The 20,831-nt window shown below is 34.6% G+C and overlaps 1 protein-coding gene and 1 long non-coding RNA gene across 3 annotated transcripts in view; both read left to right on the forward strand.

The window, feature by feature from the left end:
* Positions 1-20,831, forward strand: part of LOC6043689 (CUGBP Elav-like family member 4) — a 1,125,149-nt gene that overhangs the window by 549,346 nt on the left and 554,972 nt on the right. The gene's annotated exons all lie outside the window — the stretch shown is intronic.
* Positions 5,314-5,954, forward strand: LOC6052226. The gene is made up of 3 exons (XR_005278671.1): positions 5,314-5,475; positions 5,538-5,662; positions 5,732-5,954. It is a non-coding gene; the product is annotated as an uncharacterized LOC6052226 (long non-coding RNA).

The raw sequence follows: 20,831 nt of genomic DNA on the forward strand, positions 1-20,831 counted from the left end.
TGTTTATTTGAATAAAACTAACTTAATCCACCTATGTGCCTGAAGTCTTCCTCACTACTTTCTAAAAAAGGATCCGGAAATGTTTTTCATCTGAATTATTAATTCTTTGGAATAATCATAACTATCATCACTTAAACTAGGCTGCCAGATTCAGACTCGTTTGGAAAGTCTCTCGATAAGCTGACCACAAAAAGGTTGGTTGATGGACCCGAAAATTGTTTACAAACAAATAAAGGTGATCTGGCTTTAAAAATGTACATAAATATAACTTAAGTGGTTAAACCTTGAGGCAGGGTTGCCAGATCTACCCAACGATGGGTTGGATGATAGATCCGGACATAGTTTACATGCATTTAAGTGATATCCGGCCTTGAAAAAGTACATAAATATCACTTAAGTGGTTATAATTTCAGACAGGGTTGCCAGATCTTCAATGTTTTTTACTTGTTGGACCTATCTAGCGATGTGTAACATGATGGTATTTGAATCAATTTGTGGCCAATTATCTAACATCCGGATGTAAGCGAAAACACATTTTTATGCATAACTTTTGAACTATTTATCGATACTTCACTTTTTTACTTTACTTTTTAATGTTAAATAAATTTGCTATCGAAAAGTCCTTTACAAATTTGTTGATAAAGTGCACATTTTCCTCTAAAAGTTGACAAAATTTCCAATAAAATTATCATAGCAGATTGGACCTCTGGTTGCTGAAATACAACGAATAAAAGAAAAAGAAACAATAAATTTGAAGATTTTTTAAGTCTCATTTAAACAGCCTTTTTTCTAGTAGAGTAATTCCATGTCAAATATGGAATCGGTTGTACCCGACCCTCTCTTATTTCAATGAATTTTTGTGTATATGGAGCCAGTTAAACTCGATGATGACATTTGAGAAGGGCGTAAGTGTTTTAAATATTTTGGTATTTCGTAATTTAAATATTGCTGTATCTCGAAGCCGTTGCATCGTATCAAAAAGTGGTCAAAGACAATCTTGTAGGAAATTTGACGGGCTTTTTGAAAAAAATACACTGAAAGAAAAAAACATTCAACTTTTATGAGATTTTTTGATTTTTAAGTTTAAAAGTAAAATTTGAAGGTGATCCCATGATTTCAGGCTTGATTTTTCAGTAACGAAAATATTTTTATCAGAAAGCTCTTCTAATTTCCCATAAGTTTGTCTTTGATCACATTTCCATTGGATGTATGGGCTTACAGATATAAGCTAATTACATTGCTCATAACTGAAAACATAATATTTTTTCAGTGTACACGGAGAAAAAACCGTTCTGAATTTCGTGAACAAATGTTCATGTTTTCGCGTACATTAAATGTTCATGAAATCATGAACTCGATCACGAAATCATGGTAAAAAGTTTACGATATTGTGAACAGTGTGCACGAAATCCAGCACATTTTTTATGATTGAAGTTTACACATTGTTAACACCAGATGGCGTAGTGAAGCTGGGGATCAGCGCTATCTGCAGGTGGAATGTCGTCTGTTGCATCCAAAGGAGCAAACGAAATCACGCACAAACATGTTTGATAGCGCCCGGCTTTTGCATTCTGATGACGTCAAAGAAATCAACACAAATAGGGTACTAATGCAAATAGGGTCATTGTAAAATTGTAAAATTGTAAAATTGTAAAATTGCAAAATTGTAAAATTGTAAAATTGTAAAATTGTAAAATTGTAAAATTGTAAAATTGTAAAATTGTAAAATTGTAAAATTGTAAAATTGTAAAATTGTAAAATTGTAAAATTGTAAAATTGTAAAATTGTAAAATTGTAAAATTGTAAAATTGTAAAATTGTAAAATTGTAAAATTGTAAAATTGTAAAATTGTAAAATTGTAAAATTGTAAAATTGTAAAATTGTAAAATTGTAAAATTGTAAAATTGTAAAATTGTAAAATTGTAAAATTGTAAAATTGTAAAATTGTAAAATTGTAAAATTGTAAAATTGTAAAATTGTAAAATTGTAAAATTGTAAAATTGTAAAATTGTAAAATTGTAAAATTGTAAAATTGTAAAATTGTAAAATTGTAAAATTGTAAAATTGTAAAATTGTAAAATTACAAGATTTTAGAGAAAAAACGTTACTTAATCCACCCTTAGGTGGTTGGTGCCTTCCTCTCATCAAAGGGTAATGCTATCCAAAATAGACACGCTCGTGGGAAAGTCTTTAAATTACCTATCCAAAGATAGGTCGCATGATATATTTGGAATACGTTTTCATCTAAATATCTGAGAACTAGCCTCCAAAAAGTGCATTAATAACTCTTAAGTGCTTATAACTTTTGATAGGGTTGTCAGATCTTCAATGTTTTGGACGCGTTGGAAAGGTCTTTTGATTACCTGTTCAACGACGGGTTGCATGATAGATCCGGACAACGTTTTCATCGAGATATCTGAGATCCGGCTTCCAAAAAGTGCATAAATAACACTTAATTGCTAATAACTTTTGATAGGGTTGTCAGATCTTCAATGTATTGGTCGCGTTGGAAAGGTCTTTTAAATACCTTTCTAAAAATGTATAACATGCTGGGGTTTCTTACAAAAACCACCCTTTTTACAATCTTCCGGACTTTAGTCAAAATCGTTTTTTTAGCATAACTTTTGAAGTACTTTACTAAACTTCATAATTTTCAATAGGGACTTATGGGACCCCAAGACGAATCGAATGAGACCGAAACGGTCCAAATCGGTTACGCCAGTGCTGAGATAATCGAGTGCATATTTTTTGGTGCACAGACCCACATCCCTACACACACACACACACACACACACACACACACACACACACACACACACACACACACACACACACACACACACACACACACAGACATTTGCTCAGAATTCGATTCTGAGTCGATAGGTATACATGAAGGTGGGTCTAGGAGGTCTAATTGAGAAGTTCAGTTTTCGAGTGATTTTATAGCCTTTCCTCAGTAAGGTGAGGAAGGCAAAACGCATTTTAATATTTCTATGGCTGTGGTTTCGATGTCGGATCCGGTGGAGTCGGTTTCTTCTATGGAATTTGGAGTTGTTATTGGAGTCGGAGTCGGGATTTTTTTTAAGGTGAATTGGAGTCGGAGTCGCTGCATAAGTTACTGAATTTAAAGGCTCTGCTTTTAGCTATATTTTGAAATTTCAAGTTAAAAAAAATTACTCAAACAATAATAACTGGTCCGTCCCATTTGTAAAAACAGCAATTTTTTCCAGAACAAAAATGACAACAGATCGAAATCTGAAATCTGAAATTGATTTCCAGAACAAAGAGCTAAATTTTATTAGTTTTTTATCACATTATTTTGAATCAAACTGTCTTATTATCTGAAAATTGACCCGATTTTATGTGGAACGCAGTATGCTACTGTGAAATACTGACATTATCAGTAAGCTAAAATTTGACGGTTCGTCATTTTTTAATCTGATTTTGAAACAAATTAAAAACAAACCATCGGAGTGTTGAGTTTAATGATCAGATTAGTAAATTAAACTGGATTAGAACTGAGATTTTGGTGCGTTCAATTACAATTTAAATCATCGCTAATGCTTTTTTTTTGGGCACAATTTTGCTTTTTTAATTCTATTACGAAAAGTTTGTTATCAAGAAAATTCATTCATCCTGTCCCAGGCAAGGATACACCCTATTTAAAAGTTATTGTAGAATTAAATATTTCATTCGATGAAAAATCACGTAGTGGATATTCAATTTTAAAATAATAATAATCAAAAAGTACCAAAATATTTTTAAATACGTAATATCTGTACGACCCTGCGTTCATTAAACAATACGTCATTTGTGAAAGAACCCAGTTGTCGCTCTGCTCCAAACGTCAAACGTCGTGCCGCGAACGCGTTTGAAAAAAAAATCGTTGCCGGCTTCAGGAGGAACTTTTCGCAGGAATCAACCCGCAACCCGAACGTGTAAAAAATTGAACCCGAGATGACCCGGTCTAGGAACCAAAAGCAGGATAATTAGAGGTAAGGAATTTGGAGTGGTTTGTGCCGAATAAGCATGCTGGGGTTTCTTACAAAAACCACCCTTTTTACAATCTTCCGGACTTTAGTCAAAATCGTTTTTTTAGCATAACTTTTGAAGTACTTTACTAAACTTCATAATTTTCAATAGGGACTTATGGGACCCCAAGACGAATCGAATGAGACCGAAACGGTCCAAATCGGTTACGCCAGTGCTGAGATAATCGAGTGCATATTTTTTGGTGCACAGACCCACATCCCTACACACACACACACACACACACACACACACACACACACACACACACACACACACACACACACACACACACACAGACATTTGCTCAGAATTCGATTCTGAGTCGATAGGTATACATGAAGGTGGGTCTAGGAGGTCTAATTGAGAAGTTCAGTTTTCGAGTGATTTTATAGCCTTTCCTCAGTAAGGTGAGGAAGGCAAAACGCATTTAATATTTCTATGGCTGTGGTTTCGATGTCGGATCCGGTGGAGTCGGTTTCTTCTATGGAATTTGGAGTTGTTATTGGAGTCGGAGTCGGGATTTTTTAAGGTGAATTGGAGTCGGAGTCGCTGCATAAGTTACTGAATTTAAAGGCTCTGCTTTTAGCTATATTTTGAAATTTCAAGTTAAAAAAAATTACTCAAACAATAATAACTGGTCCGTCCCATTTGTAAAAACAGCAATTTTTTCCAGAACAAAAATGACAACAGATCGAAATCTGAAATCTGAAATTGATTTCCAGAACAAAGAGCTAAATTTTATTAGTTTTTTATCACATTATTTTGAATCAAACTGTCTTATTATCTCAAAATTGACCCGATTTTATGTGGAACGCAGTATGCTACTGTGAAATACTGACATTATCAGTAAGCTAAAATTTGACGGTTCGTCATTTTTTAATCTGATTTTGAAACAAATTAAAAACAAACCATCGGAGTGTTGAGTTTAATGATCAGATTAGTAAATTAAACTGGATTAGAACTGAGATTTTGGTGCGTTCAATTACAATTTAAATCATCGCTAATGCTTTTTTTTTTGGGCACAATTTTGCTTTTTTAATTCTATTACGAAAAGTTTTGTTATTAAGAAAATTCATTCATCCTGTCCCAGGCAAGGATACACCCTATTTAAAAGTTATTGTAGGATTAAATATTTCATTCGATGAAAAATCACGTAGTGGATATTCAATTTTAAAATAATAATAATCAAAAAGTACCAAAATATTTTTAAATACGTAATATCTGTACGACCCTGCGTTCATTAAACAATACGTCATTTGTGAAAGAACCCAGTTGTCGCTCTGCTCCAAACGTCAAACGTCGTGCCGCGAACGCGTTTGAAAAAAAAATCGTTGCCGGCTTCAGGAGGAACTTTTCGCAGGAATCAACCCGCAACCCGAACGTGTAAAAAATTGAACCCGAGATGACCCGGTCTAGGAACCAAAAGCAGGATAATGAGAGGTAAGGAATTTGGAGTGGTTTGTGCCGAATAAGCAGTGATTTCAAAATTTTATTCGTTTCAGTTTCGCGATTTGGCTGGAGTTGCCGGGATTTTTATCCAATGGCGAAGATCCACGATCCGGTTCCCGTAGTTTCGGTAAATGGATAAGAAAATGGACTCGGAAGTCCAAGAAGGAAGAAGAGCTATGTAAGATTACTTCAATCCTAACTTTTTTTAACAGATGCAGCTAACTTTCGTGTTTTTGGTCTATTCCAGTGATTAAATCTGCAATCATCATAAATTAACTTCGTCGATTGTGTTCCGGCCAACAAACACCAGCGCTCATCAGATGCAATGGACGGAAACGCAGCCGATCTTCTAATTTCTCGTTGGCCGTGATGTGAAATTTGTATTTAAAGAAGTGCAGTGAATTTGGGGATTAATTTCGATGTTTTTTGTTGTGATATGTTTACAAATAAAACAAAACAAAAGCAATTAATTAGTTTAATTGATGACCACTAGGTGGTAGCACAATTTCCAGAACAAATAAACGACCACTAGGTGGCAGCACCAAATTAAAAACAATAAGCAAGGACACCTACCCAAACAAAGATGCCAATTTTATCCGATAGAGGGCTACACAACTTTTGAATCGTGAACAAACGTTCACGATTTGCGTTTTGTTCATGGAAAGTGTTCATGGTACGTTTTCGTACCATGGAATATCACGTTGTTCCCGATTTCGTGGTACATTGTTCACGATTTTCGGAACGGTTTTTTCTCCGTGTAGTATAGTAACCTGGATAGTAAATTAGCTTATATCTGTAAGCCCATACATCCAATTGAAATGTGGTCAAATAAAAACTTAAAGGAAATTGGACGAGCTTTCCGGTAAAAATATTTTCGAGACTGTCATAAAAAAACTGCCAAAAACCATCAAAAAAACTATTTTTTCAACATTTTTATTTTTAAAACCGCTGTACTGCCCATGTTCACATAAATGTCCCATATGCAAAAACAGCAAGCTGAGAAAAACGCATTTGAAGTTTGTCCCACACTGGATTTCCTCCTGATTTCTAGAACAAAGTATTGAATGTTATATGCTTTTCTTAAAGATCTCGCGTTTCTGAACAAAACTGCATCAATAACTCAAAAACGATGTAAATGCAAATGGGACATTTATGCGATCAGGGGCAGTGTAACTTCACAAGGATTGGACTTAGGACAATGGTCAATATGGAGACTTTTACGTTAAATTGTCTGGTGAATCGACTCTGGGCACCTATGCTTATGCTTATGCTTAAATTGTCTGGTGAATCGACTCTCGTGTTTGGTTTGAAACACAGTTTTGAAAAAAAAAAACAACAGTTTCAGTAAATGATTTTTGTATTTTTTAGGTGAGTTGGTCAATAATGCATTTTTCGTGAGTCTTTTTGTAACATCTTAGGCTATTTTCACAAAAATTTTGAACGAAAAAAAATCGTGGGCTTACCTTTGACTTTTAAACTTAAAAATCAAAAAATCTCATAAAAGTGGAGTGCTTTTTTCTTTCAGTGTATTTTTTTCGGAAAGCCCGTCAAATTTCATACAAGTTTGTCTTTGACCACATTTTGATACGATGCAACGGCTTCGAGATACAGCAATATTTAAATTACGAAACACAAAAATATTTAAAAAACTTACGCCCTTCTTAAATGTCATTATCGAGTGTAACTGGCTCCATATACACAAAAATGGCTTTTATAAGCGTAGGATAACATGTCCACAAAGTTTCATTGAAAGCGGAGGGTTCGAGAAAAAAGTTTCTAAAAAAATCCTGTTTTGGGCTGGAATTGCTCAGTACCAATATCTTAGAAACTAATGTCCTATTTTTAATTTAAAAATAAAAACGTTTGTAAAATGACCTGATCCATTCGATTTTTTTCCTAAACTTTGGAATCATTCCGAATGGGTGTAATATAAAATGTTTAACTTTTTTTGAAATGTTAGTCTTGATTCTTAAATAAACAAAATACTCCGAAAAATAAGAAAATATGCAATCATTTCATGCTTCGGTTGGAACAATACAAAGGTCGTCAATTTGAATCCAGGGGTAGATGGGAGCTTAGATGTAAAAAGAGGTTTGCAATTGCTTCACTGTTTAAATCCTTCGGACATCTTGTTTCGAGTAGGGTATAAAGTGAACAATTTATATAATTATTTATTTATTTTTTAGTTAAAAACATTAAAAGACAAATAAAAACACTTCACTCCGATCTAAAACCAAAACTCCCTTCCCAGAACAGCGAATCATTCATCGGCGCGGAAAACAGCATCAGCACGATCAATTACTGGGCACTTCTAACAAGTCCCCGATATATCACTACCAGCCACCAACACCAACAACTTTTCCCACCCCCTAGAAGGCGAAAGCCAGGAAAACCCCGAAGAAAGCTGGCAAATTAAAACTCTTTTCGATTTGCCTCGAAACACCCTCGCCTTTTTTTTCGAGGAAAGCTGCAAAAGTCTCTAACTCACCCATTCAGTCGTTCATGATTGGCGTGTGGAATTTTAGCATCCGAAATTGACGATCATCGTTTGGTAATTTTTAATTGACACAAAATTTGCCTCCCTCAGAAGCGGTGAAAAAAAGTCTTTCCAACAATCTTGCTGGGATTCGCTTTTTCCGAGGGGATTGACTGATGATGTTTCTGGGACTTCTTCTTGTCGTTCCTTTTTGTTGGACTTTGTTTGCATTCGACAGTAAAAAGTGACGACTTTTGGTTCGGCGTTGGTGAAATTTGGAATGTTTGCCCTCCTCTTCCCCCTCAAACCTTTTAGTAGTTGGCAGACACAACCCGGTCCCGTTGGAATAAGAAGCAAAAAAAAAAACGCTTCCCAAATTGAACGAAAAATGTAATTAAAAGTTTTCCGTAATGATTCAAATATTTGATGTTTTGCTAACCGTTTGCTTTCGCGTAGGCGTAGGTGTTTTTTGGAGTTGAAGGAAGTGTAAAAAAAAGTTGTGGACTTTTTCTACCCTGAAAAAGTTTTAAGGGTTGAGAAGATTTTCACATACGTGGAAAGGAGATGCAAAATAATTGTAACTTTGTGCCAAGTGAGACTGAACAAAACTGTTTGGTTAGTTATTGCTAAGTTTGATTTGGGAATGATTAAAAAAAAGTTGAATTTAAACGGCTATTCTATGGGGATGATTGTGCTGCCCAGTCAACTTTAACTGCTTGAAATAATCCAGTAAACCCGGAAGGAAATCATCGCTTCATCACCTTTCTAGCACCATACAAGTCTGCAGGGAAGTTATAGCAAACATTTTACCAATTTATTCTAATTTTCGCTAAAACATATAACAGCAATTTTTTGTTGATTTTTGTGTGAGACCAGATTCCGCCCGGGAAATCGTCTGCCGAGGATGACCAGTGCGGACTGACATCCGATCTGGCCGAGCGTCGCTCGAGGAAAGAGGACGAGAGCTGGACCTGCTTTGCCAGCTGTCACCGAACCGTTTGCGTGGCTGCGTCCATGCGCTGTCAGCGCTTGGCTGCGTCGGGCCCAGCGTACGAGGGGCTTATTCGACTACATCCAATGGAGTGCGTTCGCATTCACCGCAACAGGGTGTATCACGCCACACATCTCTCCTCTTCTCCATAAAAAAAAATCTTACATGTGTTAAGCCACATACTTCTTTTGGTCCACAATCGGCTCGCTCTTTAGCTGCTAGTCCATGACTCGGTCAACTGTTTTCCCATCTCGGCATTAAAGCTTTGCGGCCAATTTTATGCCGCGATATTCAAACCTATCCAATATTTCTCTCAAACTCTCACACGGAACAAAATCTGGTCAGCGAATCCGAAAAATATTTGCGACGAATTCGGAAACATGGAAAGTTTGCGTATTCATCAGCGATGTTTGCAGATTTGGAAAAATTGCTTCCGATATCGAAACAAAATGCTTTCAAAATCGAAAACATCTTGTTGCCGGTTAATTTGAGCGTGTACCATGCCGCAGCCAATGCGTTACGAAATGTCAGAATCAGCTGCGCAATAGAGTAAAGCAAAACAACAATCTCTTGCACGCTTGTTTGTTTTTTTTCTCCGACTCGTGCATTTCGTTGGTTTTTCGCCGCGATTTCAGTGCATTTAATCCGCTTTGCTGTCCAACCCGGTCCGCCGCCAACCGGCAGCGGATTACGCCGGTGGTAACAGCCGCGGCAGATGTGCTTCCTGGCCACTCGACGAAAAATCTCTGGCAGCTGCCGTTGTTTTCGAAAAGCTGGTTCCGAGTGTTGTTCAGATTTCGTGATTGCAAGGTTAGTATCAATCGTGAAAATTTGTAAACATTGAGTAAAAATGTTTCGGTTCCAGCATCCTTCTCCCGGTTACCAAGAACGAGCTCCTGGAGTAACATCCTCGGCAGGACCAAGCAGGCACATCTTAAACGTCCCAGGTCAAACTTGTGAATTTGTGACACCCTTCCGATGTGGTACAAGGATGCACCGGTGACGCCGTTTGTTTACACTATTCGGGACACCGCCGAGGATGCAGTCATCAAGACTGCGGCCCTCCTCCTCTTCCTCTTCCTCCTCTTCCTCCTCCTCCTCCTCCTCCTCCTCCTCCTCCTCCTCCTCCTCCTCCTCCTCCTCCTCCTCCTCCTCCTCCTCCTCCTCCTCCTCCTCCTCCTCCTCCTCCTCCTCCTCCTCCTCCTCCTCCTCCTCCTCCTCCTCCTCCTCCTCCTCCTCCTCCTCCTCCTCCTCCTCCTCCTCCTCCTCCTCCTCCTCCTCCCTCCTCCTCCTCCTCCTCCTCCTCCTCCCTCCTCCTCCTCCTCCTCCTCCTCCTCCTCCTCCTCCTCCTCCTCCTCCTCCTCCTCCTCCTCCTCCTCCTCCTCCTCCTCCTCCTCCTCCTCCTCCTCCTCCTCCTCCTCCTCCTCCTCCTCCTCCTCCTCCTCCTCCTCCTCCTCCTCCTCCTCCTCCTCCTCCTCCTCCTCCTCCTCCTCCTCCTCCACAAAAATACAAAAATACAAAAATACAAAAATACAAAAATACAAAAATACAAAAATACAAAAAAAAACAATAATACAAAAATACAAAAATTCAAAAATACAAAAATTCAAAAATACAAAAATACAAACATACAAAAATACAAAAATACAAAAATATAAAAATACAAAAATACAAAAATACAAAAATACAAAAATACAAAAATACAAAAATACAAAAATACAAAAATACAAAAATACAAAAATACAAAAATACAAAAATACAAAAATACAAAAATACAAAAATACAAAAATAAAAAAAAACAAAAATACAAAAATACAAAAATACAAAAATACAAAAATACAAAAATACAAAAATACAAAAATACAAAAATACAAAAATACAAAAATACAAAAATACAAAAATACAAAAATACAAAAATACAAAAAACAATAATACAAAAATACAAAAATTCAAAAATACAAAAATTCAAAAATACAAAAATACAAACATACAAAAATACAAAAATACAAAAATATAAAAATACAAAAATACAAAAATACAAAAATACAAAAATACAAAAATACAAAAATACAAAAATACAAAAATACAAAAATACAAAAATACAAAAATACAAAAATACAAAAATACAAAAATACAAAAATACAAAAATACAAAAATACAAAAATACAAAATACAAAAATACAAAAATACAAAAATACAAAAATACAAAAATACAAAAATACAAAAATACAAAAATACAAAAATAAAATGCAAAAATAAAATAAAAATACAAAAATACAAAAATACAAAAATACAAAAATACAAAAATACAAAAATACAAAAATACAAAAATACAAAAATACAAAAATACAAAAATATAAAAATACAAAAATACAAAAATATAAAAATACAAAAATACAAAAATACAAAAATACAAAAATACAAAAATACAAAAATACAAAAATACAAAAATACAAAAATACAAAAATACAAAAATACAAAAATACAAAAATACAAAAATACAAAAAAATAAAAATACAAAAATACAAAAATACAAAATAAAATAAAAATACAAAAATACAAAAATATAAAAATACAAAAATACAAAAATACAAAAATACAAAAATACAAAAATACAAAAATACAAAAATACAAAAATACAAAAATACAAAAATACAAAAATACAAAAATACAAAAATACAAAAATAAAAATATAAAAAATACAAAAATACAAAAAACAAAAATAAAATACAAAAATACAAAAATAAAAATAAAAATACAAAAATACAAAAATAAAAATACAAAAATACAAAAATACAAAAATACAAAAAATACAAAAATACAAAAATACAAAAATACAAAAATACAAAAATACAAAAATACAAAAATACAAAAATACAAAAATACAAAAATACAAAAATACAAAAATACAAAAATACAAAAATACAAAAATACAAAAATACAAAAATACAAAAATACAAAAATACAAAAATACAAGAATTTTTGAATTTTTGAATTTTTGAATTTTTGAATTTTTGAATTTTTGAATTTTTGAATTTTTGAATTTTTGAATTTTTGAATTTTTGAATTTTTGAATTTTTGAATTTTTGAATTTTTGAATTTTTGAATTTTTGAATTTTTAAATTTTTGAATTATTGAATTTTTGAATTTTTGAATTTTGAATTTTTGAATTTTTGAATTTTGAATTTTGAATTTTGAATTTTGAATTTTTGAATTTTTGAATTTTGAATTTTTGAATTTTTGAATTTTGAATTTTTGAATTTTGAATAATTTTTGAATTTTGAATTTTTGAATTTTTTGAATTTTGAATTTTTGAATTTTGAATTTTTGAATTTTGAATTTTGAATTTTTGAATTTGAATTTTTGAATTTTTGAATTTGAATTTTGAATTTTGAATTTTTGAATTTTTGAATTTTTGATTTTTGAATTTTTGAATTTTGAATTTTGAATTGAATTTTTTGAATTTTTGAATTTTGAATTTTTGAATTTTTGAAATTTTTGAATTTTTTTGAATTTTTGAATTTTTGAATTTTTGAATTTTGAATTTTGAATTTTGAATTTTTGAATTTTGAATTTTTGAATTTTGAATTTTGAATTTTTGAATTTTGAATTTTGAATTTTGAATTTTGAATTTTTGAATTTTTGAATTTTGAATTTTTGAATTTTGAATTTTTTTTTGAATTTTTGAATTTTTGAATTTTGAAGTTTTGAATTTTGAATTTTTGAATTTTGAATTTTTAAATTTTTTAATTTTTATAATTTTATCTTGTGTTCTCTTTCACCGCCTCACGATTCTAATACTGGTGGGGATCGTGCCCGTCATAGGGCGTCCAAAGCGGGGACTCGTGGCAGGCGGACGGTTTCCTCGCGATCAAGTCAACCCTTGAGGTGATCCGCCGCTGACATCACCGAGTAAGCTGCCAACCGGAACTCGCATACCCTGCTGCACAAAATGAAAAACGCCGACATCATCATCAAAACATCCGCGCCTCGATCACGGCGCCAGCCACAAAGACACACCTCCTGCTACTGCTAGCACCGGAACTCACATCACAGAAACAACGTGCCAACGGCGGCGACGGCGCCCAGCAGTACCCACCTGCACCACGGTCATCGAGGCCGGTTTGTTCTGCCAGATAAGACAATTCGACGTTTGGAACCGTTGCCAGTCAGTGGTGGCCGTTTTTCTACCAAGCTTTCAAAAGCAACACACAACCCAGCGACCACCTCATTATTTTTTTTTATTTGAGATGAATAAATAAATAAAAACATAAAACAAAATAAAAACCTCTTCTTCTTCTTATTTCCATCCAAAACATGAAAAGCAACGGTCAATTCAAAACAGTAAATATTGTAGTGGCTGCGTGCTGCGTGCTTTGGCAGGCATGCGTTACGGCGTTACGTTTGCGATATCGAAAATCACCGTTTGCGATATTGGAAGCAATGCTTCCTGCTGACGGGTGTAAACGGAGGTTTGCGATTGGTAGAGCAAATCGGAAGCAAAGTTTGCGATTCCGCAAACCGGATTTTGTTCCGTGCAGTTATACAAGATTAAATAAACAGCATCAGATAAACATCATCAATCTCTTAAAAGATCAAAAAAAATTACTACTGCGGGAATGTAAACATACATAATCGGACACCCAAATATTGCTGCCAATCTACATTTCTCTCTCTCTCTCTCTCTCGTTCTCTCTCTATCTACATTTCTCTATCTAGCTTTTCTCTCTCTCTTTCTACCTTTCTCTCTCTCTCTATCTACCTTTCTCTCTCTCTCTATCTACCTTTCTCTCTCTCTCTTCCTTTCTCTCTCTCTTCCTTTCTCTCTCTCTTCCTTTCTCTCTCTCTCTACCTTTCTCTATCCCTCTCTCTATCTTCCATTCTCTCTCTCTACCTTTGTCTATCTCTCTCTCTACCTTTGTCTATCTCTCTCTCTACCTTTGTCTATCGCTATTTCTACATTTCACTCTCCCTACATTTCTCTCTATCTTCCTCTCTATTTCCCTCTCGCTGTTTTTGGTTCCTTCTTTATACAACTATGCTTGTTCTCATAATTCTAACACATTTCCTCGAAACGCAATTCTTCGCTACCTTCTAGCCCAAGTTTACGCTTAAAAGTTCACTGCTTAGCATATCAATAACATCCTATCACAGCTGTAGCGACCCTCAGTTAATCAGAATATAAATTTAGATTTTTAGTTCGACCAACAGGGAAGAATTTGTCAGAAGTACATTGGTCTTTACAATCAGACGAAGTGCAACATCTTCAGATGCACTCATTAACACATGTTGACACGAGTCAAGTGTTATATTTCTAGGAGCACGTAGGTTAAGATATAAATAAACACAGTAGGAGGATGGAAGGAAAAGCACAAAGCGAAAACAGAAGGGTCATGAACTCTGCCAGGATCCCTGCTGAGAATTTTCGAGCAGAAAGATTTCAAGATCAACGCGGTGTAGTCAAAACGCACGTGGCTGAGCTACTCCCGTAGAGATGAATATTGCGCATGCGTCTTGACTAAAAACGCTTCAGAGTATAAAAGCCTAAGTTAGATTTAGAAGCAGGGTAGTTGAAATTAGGAGGTAGTTGAAATTAGGAGGTAGTTGAAATTAGGAAAGAGTTAAGAGTGGGAGTTGAGAGTTGCAGTTGGGAGTTTGAGTTGATTATTCGGTGAAAGTGCTACGATGCACAGATTCAACCAAAATGCCACGGGGAATATCGTAGAAGCATAGTGAAATGTTGCCATAAGCTTAAGGAAAATCTAAGAATACATATTTTGGAGTTAAAGTTAAATGGTGTCGTTCTGTGCAAAAGGAATAAAAATGAAAGAAATCCCACTGATATTAGAGACTAAGCTTACACAAGCTTACACATGTGGTGACAGCGTAAAAGTTTCAATTGAAACAGGAACGTTATTTTCGGACAAGTGAAAAAACCAGTGTCGAACCGCTAGCCAATGCCAAAGGAAACTTTTAGTGACGAGTGAAGATGGCAGTTCAAACGCCAGCCATGATGATTCAAAAAAATGTGTCAAACCGCCAGCCAAAACCATGGAAAGCAACTGAAGTTTTGTGAAGCTTAAAAATAACGATCATCGAAAAAAAAATTATCGAACCGCCAGCCAAGGAAATGGGTACATTTTGTGAAGAGTGAAGTTAACAGGCCAAAGCCATGATTATTGAAAAAAAAAATGTGTCGAAACGCCAGCCACAGCAATGGAGAACATCCCAGCCAAAAAGCCAGCCAAGAGAAATGGGTTCTGGAAACTAATTGTAATGCGAGAACATGACAGTTACGATCATGGAAATATTGTGGTAAGTTCAATTAAATTTTATTCTTTTGAGTGAATTAGTGCAGTTGTATGTAAGACATCATATTCTTAAATCCAATAGTTTTTTTTAACTTTGAAAAAAATAAAAACAGTCGTGCATCAATTTCAACTTTGGAAAATTAAATATTTTTTCATAAATACGTCATGATTTTATTTGCGTTTTTGTCAAAACTATCAATTTAAAAAAAATCATTGATTTTTTAGTTTTATAAAATAAATAAATCTTGCGATTATTAAAAGATTCAAAAATGAAAATATTTGACATATTTAGCCAATGTATCATGAAAACGCCAGGCAGAATGTTGTTAAAAAGGAGGAAAAGGTGTGATTTTGCTATGAAAATTTCATAATAAGGAATTCTTGTTTGAACCCAGAAAGCTAACACGCCATATAAAAACATTAAAATAAATGAAAAAAAAACTGAATAACATTTACTTTAAAAAAATTAATATGATTTTCAAGGTAAGAGAATGAAACTGGCAGTAAGCGTTATTTAAATTTGACGACTTTTTGTCAGACAAGTAATTAAAAAATATCTAATATTTTGAACTTAAGTACGATTTATTGATATCCATTGATGAAGAAAAATAAATTCAGGAGTCCAGAACTGAACTAACAATCCAATCCATTGTTAATCTGACAATTCAAGTTAGAGAAGTACACAAAATGCAGGCTTTGTTTTTAAATTTGAATGACACAACTCGATTTATCCAGTATTTTTCTATAAATAATCAAACAAATTTAAAATCAGAAAAAGATCGATAAGATTTGCACCCCACGAGGAGCATTCACAAACTTGAATTATTGATCACATTTAGAATGAACTATTCTGTATTCATTCAATAGAAATAATAATTAATCGCAACATGAGTAAATGATATACTTTTGCATTGTTTTTATGACTTTTAATATAAACATGTGTATTAGCAACCAAAATTGATTAATTTTTCGTTCCACTCTTTGGAAAACGAGCTGAAATGACAATTGAAATTTAAAGTTTTGATAGTGAAGAACTGTCGATGAAAATTATAATATAGGGATGGTGTGAACATAACTAAAAGTTACTAGCACTTTAAGCACGATCAAAGGGAATCTATATCGAAGAAATGGTGAATATACCAAATTATATGAAATGCTGAGAAAGCTCATGAATAAAAAGTGCACCAAAAAGAGTCACAAAAACAAATAATGAAGAAGGAGAAAAGAAGTATAATTTTCGTGTGTTTTTATAACTGTAATTCCTTTTATGAATATGGAATCTCATTCTTAAAGTGGGTTATTTTATATTGTTGATTTTTTCGTATGCAACAAATAAATTTGAGTCGACAGTGTGTTTATTATTGCAACTTTATTAACAATTTGTAGCTTTCAGAGAAAATTATTAATTATCACTAAAAAACGTCTCGAGAGCTGAAGAAGAAATAACAAAACAAAATGGATTTTTTAAATAAGCATAAGCAAACTAAATACAAATCGTAAAAGCATTATCAAGGAAAAGATGGGAAAAATCGTTAGAGGCGTAAAATACGAAGAACAAACTGGACAATTATTCATTGTTTAGTGAAAATTACAAAAGAAACTTATAAAAAAATAGTGAAATTTACCTAAGAGACTTATAACTCTTGAACAAATCATTTACTCACTGATCAAAGTTGCTTTAATATTCATGGAACAAAATCGGATTTTATCGAGGCCGTGTCAGGAATCTGAAGTTGGTTGGAAAAATCATGTTTATCAAATATCGGAACCAAACAAATTAAGTTTGTCCTTTTCACAAATTGTAATTGTATATCGCTACCAAATTAAATTAACAATGGAGTTTATGGAATAGATATTATTTCTAAAATGAGAAATATGGTTAATGAACAAGAAGATATGAGAGTAGCGTCAACAATATAACATAAGGTTTAAAAATGTAATCAACCAAATTATCAAGGTTTCAGATTTAAAACAAATCATTCAAGCAGAAGACAATTATCTAAATGGAAAACTTTTAAATATCTTAGATGGTGCAACGATAGGGGGGAGTTTGTGTGCATAATGTGTCACATTTTGCATTTTTATATTTGCTTGCTGGTAAATTAAATTTTTGTGTAGAAGACATAATGCAAGACAAAGGGACGATGAATCAATGTTTGGTATTAAGAGAGGAAGAAGAGTAAGAAAAAGAAGAAGAAGAATGAGGAATATCATAATTGGTAAATTTAGTAGATTCGGTATACAGAAAAAACAAATATCAAAATTTAAAATAAATTTTTAGTGACGTCGACAACTTTTCAAAATGAAATATGTTTTAAGATAACGACATACAAATGTTAAACAATTATTAAACTTTAAAACAAATATTGAAAATTAATGATGGGATGAGGAGTAATTACCCGCAATGTATGAGAGTGTGATATGTGTATGGGTCGAGATAAATGTAATGTTTGATGGAATTCTCTAACAGTTGTGTCAAGTTTTCTACTTTTAGAATTTTAGGACCAGCGGCAACCAACCTATTTTTACCTGGGAAAGGAAAGGGGAAGGTAATTTCGCAGACGAAATTTATTCACTACGCACCCTATCGATTGAAAAAAAAAAAGATTCATGGAAATGTGAAATAAAAGTTTACAAAAAGACAAATTTTATCGAAAAATGAAGTTGAAGATTTTCAATTGAGAAAGTGGAGTAAGTATCTAATATTTTGAAAAACTTTTTAGCCAATGCCAAAGTAGATTTAATATTATTAGAGTAAAAAAAAAAAACATTCAAATAAATTTTAAACTAAAAAAAAAACAATGAGCAGAAGATGCAGGATAGGCTTAGGAAATTATGATTATAATATACTTTGCTACAATAATTAATATTAACTTTAAACAAAGAATTGTTAAATTGATAGGCACTTAGGAAATTATTCAAAAAAAAAAATCTGTAACACGACACTACACAAATATGTAAAATCTCACCTACACGAACACAAATATCATCAAACGTTAACATTCGGATACAGCGGATAGCAGCAATACAACTACAACATTTCGGACAACACATTTGGCATCAACGAATTATTGGAAGTATTGCATTCATAAATTGCAGAAAATTGAGACAGGAGATGAGTTGTATAAAAAAAAAGGTGGAACATAACAATGATGGAGTGAAGTATATGATACAAGGCAAAGAATGGTTATGATGCAAAATTATATTACATGGAATAGTTTCTGTTTGTTCAGTCAGAAGAAAAACTTCTCAACCGGAAAAATATATATCAAAACTGACAATTAAGGCAAGACATCCAAATACAATTCTCGGATCTAATGGAAAGGAACAAGTATGGCAAAATGATGAAACATGATCTGTACACTACAATCAGATCTTATGGAATGGAATGAAAAGTTTCGATTGAGGTCCACGAAAATTTTATCGACTGCAGAACACAAAGAAGGACTAACGCAGATCTCTATGCAATAAGAAAAAAGCATCAAGGAAAGGACAAGAAGGAAAATGTATCAAATAATGTTTGGCAGAATTGATCCACTATAGTCAAATCAACAAAGTCAAATGTCTCAATCTATGTGGTTTATTGAATGTTTTCAAGTTTCAAACCAAAAGTCAAGTGAAGAACAACATCGACGAATTATCAAGCCAGCTATTTTATCAATTATATCAACGCAGAGGAGACAACAGAACGCGAACAACAATTATATTTAGTACTCAGATATACAAAAACATATTTTTCAAAATCAACGTTTATCAAGAACCAGCGTTAGGCTTACAGTAGATGCTTATCTTAGCAGACAAACATCTAGCTGGGTAGTGTAAGGGTATGTAGCGACCCTCAGTTAATCAGAATATAAATTTAGATTTTTAGTTCGACCAACAGGGAAGAATTTGTCAGAAGTACATTGGTCTTTACAATCAGACGAAGTGCAACATCTTCAGATGCACTCATTAACACATGTTGACACGAGTCAAGTGTTATATTTCTAGGAGCACGTAGGTTAAGATATAAATAAACACAGTAGGAGGATGGAAGGAAAAGCACAAAGCGAAAACAGAAGGGTCATGAACTCTGCCAGGATCCCTGCTGAGAATTTTCGAGCAGAAAGATTTCAAGATCAACGCGGTGTAGTCAAAACGCACGTGGCTGAGCTACTCCGTAGAGATGAATATTGCGCATGCGTCTTGACTAAAAACGCTTCAGAGTATAAAAGCCTAAGTTAGATTTAGAAGCAGGGTAGTTGAAATTAGGAGGTAGTTGAAATTAGGAGGTAGTTGAAATTAGGAAAGAGTTAAGAGTGGGAGTTGAGAGTTGCAGTTGGGAGTTTGAGTTGATTATTCGGTGAAAGTGCTACGATGCACAGATTCAACCAAAATGCCACGGGGAATATCGTAGAAGCATAGTGAAATGTTGCCATAAGCTTAAGGAAAATCTAAGAATACATATTTTGGAGTTAAAGTTAAATGGTGTCGTTCTGTGCAAAAGGAATAAAAATGAAAGAAATCCCACTGATATTAGAGACTAAGCTTACACAAGCTTACACACAGCTTTATAGTTTATAGCTAAAATAGTAACAACAATAGCGGCATTTCAGATTACCACGTCAAACCGGCCTACCGTGCCAACGCAACTCAATCTTATCTTATAAAAATCGCGGCCTTTCAGGCTATTTACCACGGTGGGCTCATCTGACCCACCGTGCCCAACGCGATAAAATATTCTACTAATCGCGGCCTTCCAGGCTACTTACCACGGCAGGCCCATCTGACCTCCGTACCCAACGCGATTCTTTTTCTTGGAACAATCGCGGCCTTCCAGGCTATTTACCACGGCAGGTCAATCAGACCTACCGTGCCCAACGCGATAACCTGTTCCACTAATCGCGGCCTCCCAGGCTACTTACCACGGCAGGCCCATCTGACCTCCGTGCCCAACGCGATTCTTTTTTTTCTTGGAACAATCGCGGCCTTTCAGGCTATTTACCACGGCGGGTCAATCAGACCCACCGTGCCCAACGCGATAACGTGTTCCACCAATCGCGGCCTTCCAGGCTACTTACCACGGCAGGCCCATCTGACCTCCGTGCCCAACGCGATTCTTTTTTCTTGGAACAATCGCGGCCTTTCAGGCTATTTACCACGGCGGGTCAATCAGACCCACCGTGCCCAACGCGATAACGTGTTCCACCAATCGCGGCCTTCCAGGCTACTTACCACGGCAGGCCCATCTGACCTCCGTGCCCAACGCGATTCTTTTTTCTTGGAACAATCGCGGCCTTTCAGGCTATTTACCACGGCGGGTCAATCAGACCCACCGTGCCCAACGCGATAACGTGTTCCACCAATCGCGGCCTTCCAGGCTACTTACCACGGCAGGCCCATCTGACCTCCGTGCCCAACGCGATTCTTTTTTTCTTGGAACAATCGCGGCCTTTCAGGCTATTTACCACGGCGGGTCAATCAGACCCACCGTGCCCAACGCGATAACGTGTTCCACCAATCGCGGCCTTCCAGGCTACTTACCACGGCAGGCCCATCTGACCTCCGTGCCCAACGCGATTCTTTTTCT

This window comes from Culex quinquefasciatus, chromosome 3 (assembly GCF_015732765.1).
Source record: "Culex quinquefasciatus strain JHB chromosome 3, VPISU_Cqui_1.0_pri_paternal, whole genome shotgun sequence".
In the NCBI taxonomy this organism is placed as follows: Eukaryota; Metazoa; Arthropoda; class Insecta; order Diptera; family Culicidae; genus Culex; species Culex quinquefasciatus.